The following is a 4,693-nucleotide window of genomic DNA, read 5'->3' as shown; positions in this document are numbered from 1 at the left end:
TCTCTCTCTCTCTCTCTCTCTCTCTCTCTCTCTCTCTCTCCCTCTCTCTCTCTCTCTCTCTCTCTCTCTCTCTCTCTCTCTCTCCTTAAGTGTGTCCTCTTCACTGCTTTTCATTACACATAATCAAGTCTTTTCTCTTACATGTAAGGAAGCACACGCACGCACGCAGACACACACACACACACACACACACACACACACACACACACACACACACACACACACAGACACACAGTCTCTGCTGTTTACTAGTGACATGAACATAATGCTGCTTGAGACACACAGCTCCAGAGGTTTGAAATCCTACATGTGAATCAGTGTTGCTTGATAAAAAACATCAAAGCAGTATGATGCACAGCTGAAGAAATTCTGAGCCTTTCAACCAAAGTGGCAGCATATGTTTGAGGTTGCACTCCAATGGTGAATTGTTCCTCTTGATTAATATTCAGTTATTGAGTACCTGTTAAGTCTCTATTGTATATCAGTTATAGCTACTGTATATGATTGATTTTATTGATGTAAAAAATAATAAAATATATTTACCTTTAAAAATTTAACAAAATAAATAAATAAATAACTGAGGTAAACATGGAGCTGTCATCTGGATGCTGTGAAAGAAACCTGAGCCTTGTTACCCTATTTCCTCCATTTCCGTCCACCATCTGAATAATACCCTTTCCGCATGCAGATCTTCAACAGCACTCCACTTTCTGCCAGTGTAAATGACAATGCCATCTACTGCTACGCTGGGATCCCTTAATTCTCGATACAGCATGGCTCGATAACCCTAACCAAGGTTCCTGTGGTTTTCTTCAAAAGGCATTCAACAGATAAAAAAGAAACATCATACAAATCATAGGTGCAGATTTTTCACGCTTAAAACCAGCTTTTAAGGTCTGTAAGGCTTTGAGACTGACAGATGTGTCCTTCAGGCTGAAATTGAAGAGTTTACCCGGGCTCTTAACTGTCTGCTCTGTAAATGTTGGGACGCTGTTCTCGAAAACAGTGTTGTAGTACTATCCAACTCATCTTACACCAACAGAGGTGACTTTAACTTATTGGGAATTAAAAACCCATTTAAGCCCACCGGCAACAATAGTTGCCATTCCTGAAAACATGATTTACAAAAAGAGTGAGCACAAATTAGAAAATGCAGATCATGTTTGTTTTGGACCCCAACATGTGTCGACTTGGAAAAAAAATGTGGGCACAAATGGGTTAAGGTCATTCTTGTCCTTGAGATGCACTTTTAATGTACTTGTAAAATCTACCTGTTGCATGCAAAGTCAAGACATTTGACGACAAGGTGTATAGATGTCAAGTTATTTTTTAGAGGAAAGTCGATCCGTGGCCGAGACAAAATACAAAAAAAAAGCAGGGAAGGTTTAAACTCTGCTGTGGTTTTGGAGTTCTCCATGGGTATCCAAACACCTTTAGCCCACCTTCAGTGGTTGGCAACTTTGCTTTCCATCACTTTAATGTATTTCTATAGTCACCAGAGAACTGTTTTGTTAATCTTAAATGCTTTATGGTACTGCAATGGAATCTGGCGCTAAAGGTAATCCAGGAGTGTACTGATGATTCATGAAAAGTCAGTGTGCCAAATGGATTCTCTGGTACTTTTTTGTGTCTTGATTTTATTTCTAAATGTAGGAAAGTAGCACTTAAAGGTGAGTCCCTACAAGACCTCACAATTTCTGCATTTGTGAACAAATATATTTTCTATTATCCTTATTTCCAAGGTTTGGATGTATTTGGTTCCCCCATCCCCAATGGATAAACTGAGACCAAAGAATTAACAATAAACTATTGTAATCCCACAAAGATATAAACCGGGGCACAACAAAGCAAGAGATAGGTCAGCTAACTTCACCATAAGTACCAAAGTGAATTGCTGGCCTTTAATCATTTCACTTAGAATGCATCAAATGATTCTGCTCAGTGAAACTGGAGCCTCACATAATTCAGTAACTCAGAAAAATCTTCAAAATACACTTAGGGTGGTTACACACTAGGGATCTGTTGAACAAAATAGAGCAATGCATATCTCAACGTCTCCCTCCAGCAGTAGCAGTATTAACATTGCAGTTTGAAATGTTAGGCCATGGAACTTGGACTGTACATTGTCAAGAGTAGGTAAAAATGAGAGGGCTAAATCTATTATATTTAATGACCGAATGTCCTTCTAAGCCAATGCCAAGTGAATCAGAAGATTAACTATTACAAGTGGTCAGAGATGGTAGCAGCTGAAGAAATGGTCAAGTGGACCTTCTTTGTCAGCAAAGAGGTGACCTGTGAATTTTCAGAAGTTGGAATTTTACTCTTGGGGCCGACTGTGACAGTAGAGTGACTTTAGTGACAGAGACGTCTCCAGAGAGGAGGCCAGGGGTGAAATAGCCCCCCACTCAAAAATCTGATTGGCCACCCGAGGTCCCAAATCCAGCAATCAAATTGTACGGAATAGAACAACAGGGACAGAAGGTCAATCAAGAAAACACACAGTTTCAAAATAAAACACAATACCCACCTCAGAAAAACAAAACTACATTGTTTGGAATTGTGTTTGCACATTATTCCTTTTATTCCTTTTATTCATCCTAAAGGCAAAGCATGGCTGTAATAGGGAGGGTTATAAGGAGATATATGTTTGGTAAGGACGTCATCCCATGAAACTTTAAAGACTGATGAGATGAACGGTGACATGACCTACAGTACATCTGAAAAAACATACACAGCTCAAAAAAATAAAGAGAACACTAAAATGACACACCCTAGATCTGAACGAGTGAAGTATTCTTTTTTAATACTTTGTTCTTTACATAGTTGAATGTGCTGACAAAAAAATCACACAAAAAATGATTAATGGAAATCAAATTTATTAATCAATGAAGGTCTAGCATCCGTATCCGCCAGTTCAGCAACATGAGGTCTAGCATTGTCTTGCAATCGGAGGAACCCAGGTAAGGAACCCATGTAAGCTGTGGCAGGAAGGTTTGCTGTGTCTGTCACCGTAGTGTCCAGAGCATGGAGGCGCTACCAGGAGACAGGCCAGTACATCAGGAGAAGTGAAGGGGGCCATGTGGAGGGCAACAACCCAGCAGCAGGAACACTACCTCTCCCTTTGTTCAAGGAGGAACAGGAGGAGGTCTGGGGTCACCAACTTTAGAACCACTCCTTTATTGGGGGTGTCTTGCTATTTGCCTATAATTTCTATCCATCCATCCATCCATCCATTTTCTGCCGCTTATCCGGGGCCGGGTCGTGGGGGCAGCAGTCTAAGCAGACACACCCAGACTTCCCTCACCCCAGACACCTCCTCCAGCTCTTCCGGTGGGACCCCAAGGTGTTCCCAAGCCAGCCGAGAGACATAGTCTCTCCAGCGTGTCCTGGGTCTACCCCGAGGCCTCCTCCCGGAGGGACATGCCCGGAACACCTCCCTAGGGAGGCATCCAGGGGGCATCCGGACCAGATGCCCGGACCACCTCAACTGACTCCTCTCGATGTGAAGGGCCCGCGTCGTCCTTTCGGGCTGGACCCGGCCGGGCCCCACGGGCAAAGGCCCGGCCACCAGGCGCTCTCCTGCGGGCCCCAACCACAGGCCTGGCTCCAGGGTGAGGCCCCGGCTCCGCCATGCTGGGCGACGTCACGATCTTTGTTCTTGTTTCCGTCATAGGGGTTTGATGAACTACTTTTGGTCTGACCCATCACCTAGGACCTGTTTGCCTTGGGTGACCCTGCTGGGGGCTCAAAGCCCCCGACAACATGGCTCCTAGGGTCATTCGGGTGCTCAAACTCCCCCACCACAATAAGGTAGCAGTTCAGGGGGGAGCCTATAATTTCCACATATTGTCTATTCCATTTGCACAACAGCATGTGAAATTGATTGTCGATCAGTGTTGCTTCCGAAGTGGACAGTTTGATTTAACAGAAGTGTGATTGACTTGGAATTACATTGTATTGTTTCAGTGTTCCCTTTATTTTTTTGAGCAGCATATATATATATATATACATTTTTTTTTTTTTAATTAAACACATTTTCTCCAAATAGCACTCTTGATTAGTGCAGTCTTGTCATTAAATTGCTGTCGAATGACCTTGCTCGGCCTTTCAATGTGTGAGTGAGTCATTCAGTCTGTGATAAAAAAAAGTCTTTGCTCTCCACCCAGTGAGAAATCAGACCTCACTCTTAATAGCCTCCATTGAAAGAGAGTGGAAAGAAACACACTCATTCTGTAGTTAAGAAAAGTAATTTCACATCAAACAGGAATCAGAAGCTCTGTACATTTATTCACTCTGACAGCAATGTCTTTTGCATCTGTGCTCACATACTTCCTTCCGTCTGTCTTGTCTGCTCTCAGTGTATCCTTTTTTATTTTGTATTCCTGCTGTCTCCTGAGCAGAGACAATTTCTTTGCTCAGACAACACAGGGAGTTGACTGAATCTTTCTTTCAATTGGAGATTTTGATTGCGATTGTTACAAAGTAAAATAATTCAAATAGTATTTCAAATCAACTCAAACTGTGTCTGTAAACTTAAAGAGCATATTGCAGGTTAAAAAAAATTTTTAATTAATATTTTATATAGTCTGTTAATGGCTGTAAAATAAGTAGGTTATTTTTTTAATATGTTCTACAACACATAAGTGCTCTAATTTAGAGGAGAAAGTGGCTGTTTTAGCATAGCCGTTTAGAA

The sequence above is a fragment of the Symphodus melops genome (assembly GCF_947650265.1).
Source record: "Symphodus melops genome assembly, chromosome: 3".
Lineage (NCBI taxonomy): Eukaryota > Metazoa > Chordata > Actinopteri > Labriformes > Labridae > Symphodus > Symphodus melops.
The sequence above is the reverse complement of the archived record's forward strand: the minus strand, read 5'-3'. Positions refer to the sequence as shown.